This window comes from Garra rufa, chromosome 11 (genome assembly GCF_049309525.1).
Source record: "Garra rufa chromosome 11, GarRuf1.0, whole genome shotgun sequence".
Lineage (NCBI taxonomy): Eukaryota > Metazoa > Chordata > Actinopteri > Cypriniformes > Cyprinidae > Garra > Garra rufa.
In genome coordinates, this window is record NC_133371.1 from 28,871,332 (window position 1) to 28,889,485 (window position 18,154).

Sequence of the window (18,154 nt, forward strand, 5' to 3'; positions counted from 1 at the left end):
CAGTTACTTTGCTGTCTATGCAGGGTAATAAAGCTTTTGGATTTCATAAAAAAAAATTATTTGTGTTCCAAAGATGAACAGATCTTCCAGGTTTGGAACGACACGAGGGTGAGTAATTAATAACAGAATTTTCATTTTTGGGCGAACTATCCCTTAAACAAACTGAACCTTATTGTAAAGTGTTTTACAGTCTCTCTCACACAAAAAAAAAATTAACAGAACTGATTCAATCTGATTTGTGAACCGAGACGAGAGACAACAAAAGGGAGACGAGGTTGATTGTGAAAGTGTTACCTGCAGTTTAACAGCTTAGTCAACAGAACCAGTATACATACACACAGAGAGAAACAGGAACACTGCTTAAACCCATCCAGACAGGGAATCAATATACAATCAGGGCTCAACTGATAGTCAATCCTGTGTGCCATGCAGCAGCCTCGATGTGAGCAGGGAACGTTGGGCTGGGAGCCAGACCACAGTACACAACGCTGGGACAGAATGCTAAAAGCAGAGCCAAGGTGACTGTATCCTGCCTCATCACCCACAGTGCTAAAACTGAGAGAGATGTATGTATCGGTTACATCACAGGCTAATAAAATACAACATACTGGGTTATACGCCAATGCGGGCACTTAAAAGTCAAGCAAATTGGAATTAAAACCTAAGGGGAAACAGGATGTACTAGGCAAAACAGTAGCCTACAAGTCTGTGATTTCAGTTGTTTATTTGCAGTCAGAGTTCTCCCATGACCAAAGTCTTTTTACCATCTCATTTAAAGGCACACGCAGAGTCGCAGAGTCCCAGCACTCTGTGCAAGGGGAGGAAAAGCCTGGAACATCCTATTCTGAATCCTTTCAAGACAGGAAGTAGATTCCCTCACCTCATTATATCGGTTTATGTCATCGTAAGTTCACAGAGCGGCTCATAAACTCAGCATCGACCCGCAGTCGCTTGACAAGTCTTTCCATCTCCTCTCTGAGTAATTACGGCCTTTGTGACATCATAAGAGAAGGCACAACAGGGCATCTTGGGAGACGGACGCCAGCTAACCCTGAACGCTTCATCTCCATTATCTCAGTAGCCTGCTTGTTCGGACTGATCTAATGGTCTTTTGCCGCCTGAGGCGCGGACGCTACCCTAGTTGTAGACCAGCTATTTACGAGAACGTACAGGCGTGGGCCTGGGAACCACAGCTATAAACTCAGCGCACACGTCCTCCGTAAGACCCCAGTGCAGCAAACTGACCCACATTCTGTCCGACAGGCAGAAGCTGGAAGAACAGCCAGAGGAGAGACCGTGGGGTTACACAATACATCAAATCTGTGCGCATATTTCAACAGATAAAGGAAGTTTCTAATGCTAAATGTTTTACTCGCATACAAAGACTCCAAAATATCCTTTAGAAATCAATCTAATGTGCTAATTTGGTGCTGAAGAAACATTTTTAATATAGATTAATTTTGAAAACAGTTTTGAGGAAATTCTGACTAATTATTTTAAAATTGAAATCTTTTGTAACATTATAAATGTCTTAACTGTCACTTTTGATTAATTTAATGTGTCCTTGCTGAATTAAAGTATAAAATTTTTGTTCTGAACAGTTAAACTGCCCGCTGTTCTTCAGAAAAATCCTTCAGGTCCCACAAATTCTTTGGTTTTCCAGCATTTTAGTGTATTTGAACCCTTTCCAACAACGACCGTATAATCTTGAGATCAATCTTTTCACACCGAGGACAACTGAGGGACTCATGTGTAACTATTACAAAAGGATCAGACCCTCACTGATGCTCCAGAAGGAAAAACAATGCATTAAGAGCCAGGGGTGAAAACTTTTGAACAGGAGATGTGCATATTTTTCTTATGTTGCCTAAATATCATTTTCATTTAGTACTGCCCTTCAGGGGCTACAGGAGTCCCTCAGCTGTCCTCAGTGTGAAAATATGGATCTCAAAATCATACAGTCATTGTTGGAAAGGGTTCAAATACACAAAAATTCTGGAAAACCAAAGAATTTGTGTGACCTGAAGGATTTTTCTGAAGAACAGCGGGCAGTTTAACTTTTCAGGACAAACAAGGGACTCATGAACAACTATCACTAAACAAAAAACACAGCTTTGGATCATTCAGGTAACAACACAGTATTAAGAATAAAGAGGATGTAAACATTTGAACAAGATTCTTTGTTATAAATTCAACTACTATTTTCTATTGTGGACTATGTGCAAGCATCTTTTATGTGAAATATCTTATTCTGGTGAGTACTAACTAAACAATAACATGCATTTTGTATGATTTTGGTAAAATAATTAACATTTTGCAGATTCCAAAAGGGGGCTGCAAACTTTTGACCTCAACTGTATGTATTTGCAGTATTTTTTTTAGCATTATTCTGTAAGAATACATTGTTATTTTTTACACTTTCAAAGCCAGATGGTGCCGTCATGGGCCATGCTAATGATCAAAACCTAGTTTTCTGGCAGTTAGTGAGGCTGTTAGTAAGTAACATCTTCAAAATGTGTTTCTTAATCATTTTAGCTTTAAAATTCCCAGCGGAGGTGCATCAACAAAGAATTTTGAGACAGGGTTTTAGGGTCAGGGTTGCTAGAACTGCTAACAGAAAACTAAAACGATCTCAGAGAACTTGTGTCTTTAATTTCCTTTAAAAGCACAGCTGGTACAACATCAAAGCACCAATTGTAACAAATTCACCACATTCAGCTATAAATTTCAAGACAATTACTGTCAGGACTTCAATTCGCCTGCTGTGAGCAATGGTCCCAATATTACGCACAATCCACAGGGCTGCATTTGTTTGTGCAGACTATGATAGCTTTGTGTGTTATAAAATTATAGTTATTGAGGTATTTATTTGTTTAAAACTGGTCAGTTACCCTAAAGACACTGCACTTAGTGCCTGTATAATGCTAAAAAACAAACCTACTCTTTGTCTAATGGACATGACCCTAAATTACAATAATTGGCTTTCCCTACCACTCACTAGCCAAATCACAAAGCTGATTTGAAAATACAGAAAATAAGGAAACATTACCCATTTAATAATCATACATCATGTAATAAATTATAAATTCAATGCATTACTATAAGGTAAAGACAGATAAATTGAAATCTGTGCTTGACTGTAGCATCAAATGTGCACTGCAAAATTACATTGGATCAAGAGCATAAACTAGAGCCCCTCAAATAAACTATTTGTAAAACAAACCATGTGTGGACCATGCAAATTCTACACTGTCATTTGCCTCACTTCCTGTGAAGGAGGGTCACATACAAATGATTTATGGGCTAAGAGATTTAAGTTTATTTTAAATATGATATTCTCATCATCTCTGCTTTTAAGGTCCCATTTCTCTCTTGCTTTAATCTTCAAAGAGCTGTTTAAGTTGTAATATGAGGTTTTGAGCATCTCTGCTCCACCTTTAACATGATGAACGACAGATTTACATTCTGTGAACAATGAGCAGCACACCTGCTCACTGGCGACTAATGAACATACACACGTTCACGTAAACACACCTGCAGTGCTAAGACCTAGAGTTCAAAGACCTTTTACGCTCCGGGCCCCTGGCCCCTGTGATCAGCCACCTGGACTTAGTGACACTAATAGCCCCACCCAGCCCCTAAGCTGTGATTTGTGTCTTTCATATACACAAACAAATGTGTTATGTCTAAATATTCGGTAAAAACACATTTCTAAAAAAAACTCATGTACACACTGCATCAAAATTCGGTTGTCAATTCACCTTTTAGTGCTCAATCTTTGATAACCGCACTCTACAACCGAACTTCAACCAAAAAAGCAGGTAGGGACACATTTTCAGAAAATCTATGCATTGTGTACAGAACTAAACAGAATAAATAGCTATTAATTAAATTAAGTGCATATCAGAGTTGTGGTGCAGAAAATCACAGGGAAGGAGGTATGTCTTGACTCAGAGTTGCCAGATCTTTCAAAAATGGCAAATAAGAACAAATTAAATCCAACCTTAAATCTAAGCTACATAGCAAAATATTGAGATCCGCACCAGCTTACTTTATTAACTCCTTAAAATGGATCACTTCATTAGATGAGTCTAAACAAATCCAAAGATGCTTAATAAGCTTTGCTTAAAATAAGTAGACATGGCAACACTTCAAGAGCATGTTCTGCAAAGCAGCCTTTTAAACAAACAAAACACAATGGTTCTGTTGATGGTGGTTTAGAAAAAATCACTAAATTTAATAAAGACTTTGTTCACTGAAATATTACTTTGGTCAAAAACAACGGATACTAAATGCACTAGAGTGGTTTTCAACCTGTGGGGCGGGCCCCCCCAGGGGGGCGCCAGGACCTGCAAAGGGGGGCGCGAGAATCTGACTCGTTCACCCGAGTAATTATAAGGATGAGCTCTCAATGTTTTAGGCTTCCACTAGGGGGCAATCTGATTAAGGCCGCAGCTAATTGTCAGGCAGCCATTAGCAGAGTTGGTGCGATCGAGTTAAAGGGATAGTTCACCCAAATATGAAAATTTGATGTTTATCTGCTTACCCCCAGGGCATCCAAGATGTAGGTGACTTTGTTTCTTCAGCAGAACACAAACAAAGATTTTTAACTCAAAGCGGTGCAGTCTGTCAGCCAAATAATGGCAGTGGATGGGTTTCTCACAAAAAAACGTGTCTCTTGTCTTAGGACATCAGTGTATCGTCACACGCCACAGGGTGTAATTTGGATTTGTCTGTGCATGTTTTTTTTTTTTTTTACTTTTAAAGGTTTGGTGCCCATCCACTCCCATTATTTGACTGACAGACTGCACCGGTTTGAGTTAAAAATCTTCGTTTGTGTTCTCCTGAAGAAACAAAGTCACCTACATCTTGGATGCCCTTGGGGTAAGCAGATAAACATCAAATTTTCATTTTTGGGTGAACTATCCCTTTAAGTAGTCTGGCGTTCAAAATAAAATGGACCGTGGAGGATGATTAACGGTTAGCCATGTCAGGAATTTAACTAAAAGGTTGAAAACCCCTGCACTAGAGAGTAAAACACTGCGAGTATCACAGCCTAAGTGTGTCGTTTAATACAGCCAGTACAGTGTTAGGTAGTTGTGGCTTCAAATTTTCAATTTTGCATATGACAATGTCTTTTATGAGTCCATAAAGATTTTATACTTTGCTTAAGCCTGGGTTAAGGACACTTTTAACCCCAGGCATAATTCTTTGTTATAAATAGGATGCTCACACTAGTTTTATCCCTGCAATGCAGCCAACCAATCACAAACTGCCTCAATACTTGTCTGATTAATTATTCATATGCTTTGAACAGAGACAGAAACCTGCTGAGTTTAGTTTCAGCATCTAAAGAAAAGTAAAAAAAAAAAAAAAAAAACAATGGTAGATAACACTCCTCTGCCTTTTTTTTTGTATTAATTTTGCAATTTAAAAGACTTAAAAAAAACATATCAGATCAATGTGACATTTCTAAAGACTGACAAGAAATTATTTAAACATGTAACATACTGCAATTGTCCAATATTATGAACTTTGTAAACATGCAAATGTGAGACCCTGGACCACAAAACCAGTCGTAAGTAGCATGGGTATATTTGTAGCAATAGCCAGCAATACATTGTATGGGTCAAAATTATTAATTACTTAACTTTTATGCCAAAAATCATTAGGATGTTAAGTAAAGATCATGTTCCACAAAGATATTTTGCACATTTCCTACTGTAAATATCAAAACTTAATTTTTGATTAGTAATATACATTAAGAACTTCATTTGGACAACTTTAAAGGTGATTTTCTCAATATTTTGATTTTTTTGCACCCTCAGATTACAGATTTTTAAATATTGCCTTTTCCTAACAAACCATACATCAGTGGAAAGCTTATTTATTCAGCTTTCAGATTATGTATAAATCCCAATTTCAGAAAACGGACCCTTATGACTGGTTTTGTGGTCCAGGGTCACATGTGAAGATTATTCTAGGTTTACAGGAAAGTTGAGTCTACACAGATTTAGATATTGTAAAATGATAAAATGAGTAAATCTGCAAAATAAATTCTGCAAAGAGTTATGAGTTATGGTTATGAGGCAAAATTTGAATTTAAGGTTATACTTAAATCTTTAAAACCAGGTTTACAAATATACAGTATGAAATTGTTAATCCAGGGTGAACTCATGAGGAACCAGTTCCTCTCTCCTCCAGTTTTCCCCTAAAGTAACAGTGCAGATATTTTCAGCACAGATGGACAAAGTGTTGAGCCCAACTGTGAATTCAACTGAGCTCTGCAGGAGAAAGATGTAAGGAGACATGAGAAGAGATAAAACCTTACATCTCAAACACACACAGACAGATTTTGTTTTCACGTGTTCGCCAGTAGTTGCTGGGGAAACTGTCTGAGAAACATATGTGTGGTTTGTCCTTTGGATCCTCTCTGAGAGTGTGCGACTTTTTTGTGTGCACACAAGACCGGCCTTGGGCTTTTGAAGAAAGGCCTTTGTATTCTGTGAGGTCTGTGCATATCAGTGTATATATGTGCATGCACGTGTGTCTTAGACAAGACGTGGCGTAGACGCGGAAACACTGGAATGCAGGAAATGCATCCTGAAGACACAAACAAACTGGCTTCAGACTTCAGTAACTCATTTGAAGACTTACACAGTCCTAGTGGAAAACTGTCAGTCTTTTCTGGATACACTCACGTTGTTACTTCATACAACCCAGCAGGTAATAGGAGGACTATTATATTTTCACAAAAATAGACAAAAACTGTGAATGACTCACGCCAAACCTGCTTTTAGGATGCTAGCAGGTGTTCTGGGTGGTTGCCAGGACATTGCTATTTGGTTGCTAAAACATTCAAAGTGGTTGCTAGGGTGTTCTGGGTTGTTGTTAGGCAGTTAATTACAGATCAGAAACCCATATTCTCTATTCATGTGGTGCAATGCTATTGTCTATAAAAATATTGTAATTGTTGCAAGCTCTCATTATTGAGTACATCACTCACCTTGCAAAAACCAAACTATGAAAATTCCTTGAGTGTGCACGCTTTCACTACATTATATCCTATTAAAATGAAGTTAAAATGCCAAAAATATTCAAGATATAGTAAAAATGGCCCTACAGAATGAGTTTGTCTTATTGTTATAACATACAATATAGTTAAGTAACATTTACATGACTGCATACTTTATACAACCCTTCGACAAACTAGTTTATTTCGTGAGTTACATTTTAGACCCAATATTATTAATATTGTCTGTATTTGCTCCGTATTGTATGACGCCGTTTTAGTGCCACATTAAAATCTAAGATTACAAGATTAAAAGTTGTAATATTACAACTTTATTCACAAAATACTATGAGAATAAAGTTGAAATTCTGCGAGCATTAGGTCGAAATACTGCAAGAATAAAGTTGAAATACTACAAGAATAAAGTCGAAATACAAGAATAATGTCGAAAAATATACTGATTAAGGTCGAAATACTACGAGAATAAAGTCAAATACTACGAGAAAAAAGTCGAAACACTACGACAATAAAATACTACGAGAATAAAGTCCAAATTTATTAAATTTTTAATAAATCAGGTGAGTCAGTGATTCAATGACTAATGTATAAATAAAGTGACTAGCTGCTATTCTTTTTAATAATTAACTTTTAATTATTTTTTAATTTTTCAAATTATCAGTCATCAAAGCTCTGTAAATACTGGTCAGACAAGGAAATTTACTTTATTAAAAATAGATTACTCACTAAAAACTCAGATCATGTTTTCAGGCCATTTCAAGGCTTATTTTGACGTAACAAATTTATTATATCTAGGTGTGCGAGTTGTTTACTTAGTTTTTAAAATTAGTTTTCCCATTAATGCCATTATAATGTTCATTCAGACTGATTTGCGAATGCAGAACGCGCACAAACAGGCGGGATTTTAATCATATGAACCAATTGCAGCCGATCATAACTAGTCATATTCAATCACATCCTAATGGAGGCATTGCCTCCTCTCATGTCACTTTCCCCCATTTATTCTCAATTACCCCCCACCAAACTCAGTTGACTCAGAGGGGACGAGAGAGACGTTGACTTCCGCTGTAACTTTACCTGAAAACTGTGGACCTGCTACAAACATGAAATTCAGCAAGTTATTTCATCTTCATATTACTTCTTCTCATAGTATCATTAAAACTTTGTGCGTCTTTATTACTCCAAGTTGTTGCAAAGTCAGGCAATCAGATCAGAGCTTGCCAGATCAAGAAAATACTGTCAGTGAATAAGCACTGGGTGATCTGTTAGCTACATCTACTGAAAACAGCAATGATAAAAGAATTATCTTTGATTAAATCAGCACTGAGAGCGCTGTATGTGCGTGTATCTGTCACTCGTCTGTCTCTGCCCCGTGAACACAAGGCTGTCACACTTTGTTCACCTTACAATTGTCCCAGTTCCAAGCTGTCAGTACATTTCCCATCTTCAGAGCCACTGCCTGCTCCTTGCTCTGCATTTCTTCTTTCACTCACGTACTGCTCCGATCCTCATTCCACTCACATATTACCATACTTTGCAAAGAGGCCAGTTTGGTAGTTGCACAAATCCATAAAGCTTTCCTTAGCTAATTACGCTCTCATTATATCAGCATAACCGATAAGAGTGAGTTACTATAATCACTTCCAGCCATTTTGTGTCTAACGAGGATCATTTCCTTCCTGAAAGTGTTTTCTCTTTGTATTTTAGGGGAAACCGGCAGGGGCAGTGAAATGTGGGGTCTTGAGTGGACCCCAAACTGATGTTCCCCATCTGTTCTCACAATATTGAAGAGAAGAGCATTACCCAACTTTCCCCTCAACGTTTAGACTATTGAAGCTCTGCAGCTGCACGTCAGTGAGGACGGAAATACACTTCCTGGCACAAGCAAGAGTCGTCTCAAACCCTGCTGTTTGAAGATGAGGCCTGTCGAGGACTGAAGTGGTCTAGTTGTGTCTCATTGACAGGCTGAATGGAAGCTGATGGAGCTCTCAGGAACCACAGAAAAACAGGAGGGAGGTAAAGTGTCTAAACACCAAGAGCTGGTTTGACATTTTAAGTGTGTCTGTGGTGAATTCCCCCAAAAAATGTTAAGCGCTGCTTTGAATATTGAAGTAAACACTCTTAATATTTCATGTGTGATTCTACATTCAGAGCTGAAGCTTGATTGTAGGTCATCGCAACGGTTTCAACACTTTTTAAAAAACAAGGTTCCAAAAGTGGGTTTTTGCAGAGGAACCATTTTGTGGAATGGAAAGGTTCCATGGATGTTAAACGTTCTTCATGGAACCACAGATGCCAATAAAGAAAATATCTTTTCGAAGCAAATATTTAAAAGATTTAAATATACATCAGCTGAATGCACTATGAGACGCAACCGCAGTTTGTTGCCACACATTTACCACCTCCTGAGACGATGCCTTTCTGTGATCTCTTGTTTAACACAGAGCCACTTGGGGAATCTGCATCTGTTTTAGCAGGAGCACACACACTGACATACAGGAAACTGTGTGGCCTGATCTCTTTCGGGCCACGGCACATTTTTAGATGCCAGGGGAGTGAAGAGTGGCCTGGTTTTGTCAGAAGCATTAGCTGGGAGACAGAGCACACGGCAGCGGCGCTCTGATGTGTCCGGTGGTGAGGGGGCGTGATATCGAACCCTCACTTCAGTTAACATGCATTCATTATAGCGTGAGGACCGGCTGACACGGCGTCCAGCTGCGAGGAGACAGGGAACAGGTCATTTCAGGTCTGCTAATGAAATCCTGAAGCGGCCTTCCCCATTTTAGACCCAGAACAAGCTTCCCTCTACTCACTTTGACCTCATTATAAGTGGGAGGGTGAAGTGTTGAAGTAGTTAAAGATCTGAGCTGGTAACGGAAAGATTGTTAGTTTGAATTTCATGCCGAGAGAATCATTAGCTCAGTTGGTTAAAGCACTTTTTTTAACTACTCCTAGGTTTTTTATCCAATCAGAACCAAACCAGTGCAGGAAGATTCTCTGGAGAATGAATATCAATAATTGTCCATAAAGTTAAACTTTCGACTCTTCGTCATGTCTATGAGGACATTTGCCGATCTCAAAAGACATGGCTGACATTGGGCGATGAGGTTTTATTAGACTATTATGGCGCTTTTCCACTACACAGTACCAGCTCGCCTCAGCTCGCCTCGGCTCGCCTCGACTCGGCTCTGTTTGGTTTTCCACTGTGTAAAAGTTGTACCTGTACCGGCTTCCAGGTACTTTTTTTCGCCAGCAATAGTATCCAGAATAACCCCGCCATTTTTAAAAAGTTTGGCCAGAGATTGCGTGACATATCCAATATTACATATTATGGCAACTCGGAAGAATACGCCGTGGTCAAACGAGGAGGTGCAGACAGCGGGTGTGTGTCGCGTAGAAGATTACATCACGGCAGTTTCTTGCAGCGTCGCTATGACAACCAGGTACTATTGTAGAGGTACAGGTACAACTTTTACACAGTGGAAAACCAAACAGAGCCGAGTCGAGTCGAGCCGAGGCGAGCTGGTACTGTGTAGTGGAAAAGCGCCATTAGACAAGGTTAACGGAGGCCGATCGGAACAAAACTTGGTGGGCCTGTTTGACTCATGGCCCTATAGGTCTGTAAGAAATTTAAAAGAAATTGGCCACTTTGTGGGGGTTTGATATCGCATTTTCAAAGGCATAAATAATTATATACTGCACGTTTTTTCACACAAATGTATAATATTTGCATCATACAATAGACAACTTTTTCTGAACAACTTTGTCTCTAGAAACACCTAACTTTTATTAACTAGTCTAAGATTATTCACTCAATTTACAAAACAACACTGCAGCGCAATTCTCTGGGCTCTCTAGATCAATAATTATCCAAAAAAAAAAAGATTTTACCCTATAGGAAGCTTTAACAGGGTCGTTTAGAAAGGGACCCGTCCAAATATACCCAGAAGTCTGTAAAGCCTAAACGAAAACTCAACTTCACAAAACCTGGTGAACACATGCGACAGGTGATTCTAAACAAGCATGCAAAGTTCCAGGGAGATTGGACCACAGCTAGCACTATAACATTCATAAACGTTGAAAAACATCATATTTTTATGGTAAATGACCTGTATTTGCCAAAAATATCTTAAGTTGTGTTCTGAAGATGAACGAAGGTCTAACAGGTTTGGAAGGACACAAGGGTGAGTAATTAATGACAGAATTTTTATTTTTGGATAACTACCCTTTAAGGTGCAGTCACATAACTTGCCACATTTATCATTATTTCCCAAAAAAAGCCTAGTCATTTCAATAGGAAACTGTATGATCTGTATGTTTCGCATTAAAGAGCAAAAAGTTCTCAACGAAGATCATCTCTGGTCTGAATAACAAGCTGCTTATGCAAATTTGCCTGTGATAGAGCATAGAGCTTATAACCAGGGGTGCACATAAGTTTTTTAGCTTGGTTCTCATAAGAGCACCTGGAGATTTGGTTTGGTCCTCACACTATAGTGTGACCCATTAAATATAACTAAAAAAATAATTAATAATAGTGATAATAATATCATTGGACTTTATTTTTTAGGTTTTTATATATAAAATAATGAATAAAATAATAAACTGTGGTAATACTATTGTTTTAAAATAAAAAGGGAGTATTAAATAAAAATACTATTATTTTATAGTAACCCTAAAAATAAAATGACAATATCATTTTGGCGGGTTGCCGGCAAGAATACACACTTCCAATTGAAGAGTGCTTAGTGAAGAGCGTCAGTGAATGAAATGTCACGTTTTTGCATTGTGCTTTGAAAACAGCAGCGAATAGCCTAGAATTATGCTTTCAGTTCGAATAGAAATCTTAAACAGTATTACAGTTTGTCGATCTAAAATTGTAATTGTGCATTTACAGCTTCAACCATGTCAGTACGCAAATGCGTGCTCTGAATTTATTTACACATCTTATTTGGTCATGCATGCAGACCTGCGGACCACTTATGTGCACCCCTGATTATAACATTGGGCTGTGGATTTCATTAGGCCATATCATTTTTGGTTGTGTGGAAAAAGGGCTAAAAACAGAAATGTTACTATTTTGAGTCCCATAATAAAGGAATCATCAGCTATGACTACTGTGCCTTTGAGAAAGGCACTTAACCCATGTTTCTAAAAACAGCACAAGACATGATGCATTGATGTTTCACAGAATGTGACTTAAAACTAAGAGAATTATGATGGAAGAGATAACATAGCATAAACTCCCTGCTGTCTAAAGTACTACAGAACAGCTGAGTTTTACTCATCGGCATGGAAGCAATTATTCAGTAATCCCATGCCCTGAGCATGAGAAAATTGAGAACTAGAAAGCATGAACACAAGAGGTGGGATTTATCACATTAACCAATCACAGCCGAACATAACCAGTCACATAACCAGTCATTTTTACTTTTTTACCAATCAATTACCTCCCCATCTTAATGCACACTTTAGGGGGTCTGTTAAAACTCAATGGGCTAAGGGGAGGTGTGAGAGACTCCCGCTGTAACTTTACCTTCTGGCGTCACTGTTGGACAATGTTTCTTTAGAAATACAATTTATTTATACACTTTTTAACGTTTCATTTTTGTACTACAATTTTTTTCTCCAATATTTTGAGGAGGCGCTACCTCCTCTGAGGAAACATCCCTGACATCCCTGATTAGGGGTGGCACGGTTCACAAAACCCACGGTTCGGTTTGTATCACGGTTTTCGGGTCTGTACGGTTGTTGTTGTTATTTTTTTCTTTTAATCTTTAACACTCCAGAAATGTACTTCAGCATATGATATACAGCTTAATTATCCACAATTTAGGATACAGTATTAAAAAAGTTATATCATGAATTTGACTTGACTTTAAGCACATTATTGGGACCATCTCTGAGGAAAGCTAGGAGAGATTTCATCAATGTCTTCTCTCTTGATACATCAAGAGAGAAGATATTGATGACATGCTTTTCATTCATTTGGCAATAACAGGAGAATGTGTATTGCTATCTCTACAGGAATTTATGTGCTTTTTTGCACATAAAGATTGAACTGAAGAATTAACTTGCATTTATCAAAGAGCCAACTTCAGTGTAGCTCTTACAAAAATAGTATCTTTTAAAAGAAAAAGAGAGGAACTCTTTAAGCTCTGTCTTTTAAACAAGTTATTGGTTGGTTCATGTCATATGACCTGCAGTGCGCTTGCGGCATACTGAAAAGTTGAGATGTTTTTATCTCGATGCGGCGCAGACGCGCCTGGAAAAAACGAGTGCGTCGCTTCCATTATGAGCGTGCATACCGCGCGTCCACATTCGAAATAACGAACATGAGCGCGTAAAAGACGCTACATGTGAACGGCCCCTTATACGACGCTGGTGCATCCTCCAACTCCGGGCAGCCTTCCTTATCTCTCCAACTTCCCATTTCTACACGTGACGTAACCTGCAGCACACCACTTTTACTGTCTGTATGTCCACACACACCTCTTATTTCGCGCAAAAAGGACACTCACTACGTGCACGAGGCTACATTGCGCATGCGTTGAACCGTGTGACGCACACACGCACCGAACCGAGACGAGCGAACCAAACGGTTCGTTTTTTTTCCATGTACCGTGCCACCCCTATCCCTGATATAACAAAATATGACAAAAACTGTTCATCCACATGTACACACACAATCACACAGTGTACAGTCTCTTTTACAGTTGATGAACTGCTTGACCCGACGAAGAGCGAGGTGTGTGACTGTTCTGTAATAATGGAGAGCAAGGCCCTATTTTTAGGGTCCTAGAGATGAGGCACTATAATTAGAAAAGCAGAGCCGTGACTGGCGCATGTGGAAATCATTAGTTTAAGTGGACGTTCACAAAGGTTTCCCAGAACTGCTGTATGTTGGGTTACTCACTCACGTACAGCAAGCTGACGGGAAGCCAAGCAGAACAGAAACAGGAAGACAGAGGGCAGACTTCTCTCCGACTCGGAGTGTGTGCTGTGCAACCAGCACTTATAAACGTACGTGAATACGTAAGCTTTGATGAAGCAACCGTTGTCCTTAAAGTACAGATTTGTTTGTGTACTTCTGGGCGCTTACATGGAGCTCAGCTTCAACGTCAGTCAAGTTCTGTGATAAGACCACAGAGACACTAGACAATCAATCAAGCCATCACTGGGGCTCAGAACAAGCATCAGTAAATCTGTCTGGTTCTGTGATCGATAGCACTTAGACGACACAGAATTACACAACGCTGCTCAACACTTGAACCACTAGCAGTGAGGTCACATCAGTCTGTGGTGTCCACACAAATGGCGCTCACAAAACAAGTTATCATTCACACGTTCATGCAAACTTGCACAGTGTCCAAAATTAACTTTTGCCATTTTACCTGCCAAAGAAAATGTACAGGTCTTAAATTTTCTTACCAACCATTTGTTTCCATTTTATGGTCGCTCGCTACATGCAGCTCTGGAAAGAATGAAAAATCCATGCATCCTAAATAAACTATAACAGTACATATTTCAGAGGAAAAAAGGTTAGACTAACATTTTACAGTTCAATTAAACCTAGCAATGTTGCAGTTCCTAATAAAGTTACCAGCCAACTGGTGAGGAAATACATTCCATTTACTTGCCAAATCCAATTTTTCCTTGCATTTTGGCACTTGGCGTGTGTTCATTTTGATCCCTGTTCACACACCAGTGGGCTGCTGGGAAGAATCAACAGATGGAGGGTCGAGGTGAGTCTGTGTGTGTGGAGGGAGAAAGAAACTGAAGAGCTGTTTAACATCATTTCAGAAATGTGAATTGCTGAAAAACAGGCTCTGCACTGTATTTTCAACTTTTTTGGGAATGACTGGGCCTTTTTAATGAAACAAGCAGAATGATTTGTTCCTAATTCTATTAAATTAGGAACAAAATGCAAGAATGGCTTTAAAAATGATTTGCACTAAAATTATTTTTTCTATGTTTTATCAATAGCTTATCAATAGTTTCCAACTGCCTGTTTTATGTGCATTTTCAAGTATTGCATAAGAAATTCTATGAAAACAAAACAAAAAAAATCCCTTGATTGGCAAAAAGGTTTTACGCTCGCTTGAGGTGGTTTTTGAATTGTGTGAAAAAGGGTTAATGTGGATAAAGTAAAGTCCGCCGTCAAAGTATTCCCGTATAATTGCCTTCCAGGACTGTCTTACAAGACTGTGTTCCCAAACAGCTGGCACCCACCTCCGAAAGCAGTGACCGCAATTTTGTGCGTTTCGTCTGCTCTCTCAGAGGCACAAGTAATTTATTATATATGAAAATGATTATATTCAATGGCTTCTCCTACTTTTCTTGGTGATATCTAGTGCCAGTTTATCAGGAAGTGACGAGTTTGTTGTCTTCAACTCGTATGTTTCCGATTCCAATTCCAATTTTGTGCATAATTTAATTTTGCAACTTTGGATGGAATCCGGGGTATTGAAGCCCGCTGTATAGAGAGGGGGGAAAAAAAGAGTTTTAATATAATACCGAGCATTAAATTTGGTTTCTTTATCCGATTAATCAATACTGAGCATTAAGTGTGTCTCTGTCCGTTTGGCAAACCAAGAATCAACATAAAAGTTCAACGTTAAAAGTTCTAGTTCAGTGGGTTGTTACAATATCGATTTTAACTGACATTAGTTTAGTTAGTTAATTAGTGCATTAGATATAATAAACTATCAATGAACAATACTAACAGCAATAATTAATGTTAATTTCTACACACGCTATTGTTCAAAGGTTTGAGGCTATTTATGATTTTTAAAATGTTTTTGAAAGAAATTTCCAAAGCTGCATTTATTTGATCTAAAATATAGTAAAAACAGCAATATTATAAATTGTTATTACAAAGTTAAAGAACGGTTTTTTATCTAATTACATGTAAAATGTTATGGCAAAGCTGAATTTTCAGCAGCCATTACCCTAGTCTTCAGTGTCACATGGTCCTTCAGAAATCATTCTAATATGCTGATTTTATGCTCAAGAAACATTAATCATCAACGTTCAATACAGATGAGCTGCTTAATATTTTTCTATTAATATGATGGGGTGTTTTTTTTTCAGGATTTTTTCATAAAGTTTAAAGAAACAACATTTGAGATACTTTGGATCACCCAGGATCACAAAACCAGTCGTAAGGGTACATTTTTTTAAAACTGAGATTTATACATTGCCTGAAAGCTGACAAAATAAGCTTTACATTGATGTATGGTTTGTTAGAATAGAAAGATTATTTAAAATTATTTAAAAAATCTGGAATCTGAGGGTGCAAAAAAAAAATATATATATATATATTGAGAAAATCACCTCTAAAGTTGTCCAAATAAAGTTTTTAGCAATGTATATTACTAATCAAAAATAAGGTTTTGATATATTTACGGTAGGAAATTTACAAAATATCTTCATGGAACATGATCATTACTTAATATCCTAATAATTTTTGGCATAAAAGAAAAATGATCATTTTGTCCCATACAATGTATTTTTGGATACTGCTGCAAATATAGCTGTGCTACTTAAGACTGGTTTTGTGGTCAAGGGTCACATTTTGTTACAGTGTAAAAGTCCTTATCATATTTGATCAATTTTAATTTGTCCTTGCTGAATACAAATATAAATTTCATATAAAAACAAAATATCTTACTGACCCTAAATTTTGAATAGTAGTGCATGTGACCCAGGACTACAAAACCAGTCATAATGATTAATTAATAATAAATAAGCTTTCCATTGATGTATGTTTTGTTAGCATAGGATAATATTTGGCCGAGATATTTGAAAATCTTGAATTCGAGGGTGGCAAAAAAAACATAAATTCAAAATATTGAGAAAAATCGCCTTTAAAGTTGTCCAAATGTTCTTAGCGATGCATATTACTAAATTAAAAATTAAGTTTTGATATATTTATGATTTATGAAAATTTTCAAAATCTCTTCATGGAACATGAACTTTACTTAATATCCTAATAAGTTTTGGCATAAAAGAAAAATCGATAATTTTGACTCATACAATGTATTGTTGGCTATTGCTACAAATATACACATGCTACTTAAGAGGTTTTGTGCTCCAGGGTCATTTTTAACATTTAATCAAACAAATTAAAAACGAATATTTATCATGTTTACAAAGCACAAAACTTTACCTAAAAAAATAAATGCTGCAAAAAGTCATTGCTTCATTACTTTGTGATACCTCATGCAATAAATAATGTAAATCTTTACTGTAAAGGATTACCATTTCCCACAATTATGCCAACCAGAGTAACAAAGTAAGATCTGTGCGTAAGGAAAGGGTACAAAAATGCCAGAGAAGGAAGAAGCGTGTGTATTACCATCGTCAGCAGTTCTGCATTGAGGCGCAGTATGACACTGTTAAGTAGAGAAACAGAGAGCCACTGTGCCTGTATGTGAGAGAGCGCCACACTGCTGACTCAAGCCCTTTAACCTCAAATCACACAAAAGAGGCTTAAAGGAAGAGAAGGGAAGCGAGTGAATATTGGAGACAGGTACCCTTTGTGTTCAGGCTCCTTCAGTGCCTACTTTAAGCAGGAACCCTGCTGTGTTGAAGCAAAACAGCCATTGGAATTTGAAGAGGCCTGATTTAAAGTCACATTGACTGAGCAATGATATGCAAGCACTTAAAAGCCATCAAAACCAGACACGGACAGTTTAGAAGAGGCTGAGTGAATACAGAGTATTTTCAGACGTTTGGATGATAAAGGGATGAGAGAGGTGGGGTTCAAGCTGCTTTCCTGCTCCACAAGCCAACGCCCCATACTGTATATCCTGTGCAGGGAAATAATATGACTTCCTGTTAAGCAAACATTCACAGTCTCAGAGGACAGACGAAAGCGTTTGTCCAAAATAACCCTATGTAAGAAGTAGTGAAGACCCCGAGGAAGATCACAACAGTGATTAACTCTTAAACATGCATAAACTCCACAGATGGACTACAAGGGTCATTTTTGAGTGGGTTAGAACAACATCAGAGGAAATACAACCCATCCGCGCACACTGCGGCTGAAACATTTGTGTGTCACCGCTGGTTTTCCCTACAGGCAGATATGGCATTATAGAGGATCAAAGAGTTGCTATCATA

At 38.0% G+C, this 18,154-nt stretch overlaps 1 protein-coding gene across 1 annotated transcript in view; it reads right to left on the reverse strand.

Moving 5' to 3' along the window:
* cfdp1 (craniofacial development protein 1) overlaps positions 1-18,154 on the reverse strand; it is a 39,509-nt gene that overhangs the window by 16,321 nt on the left and 5,034 nt on the right. The gene's annotated exons all lie outside the window — the stretch shown is intronic.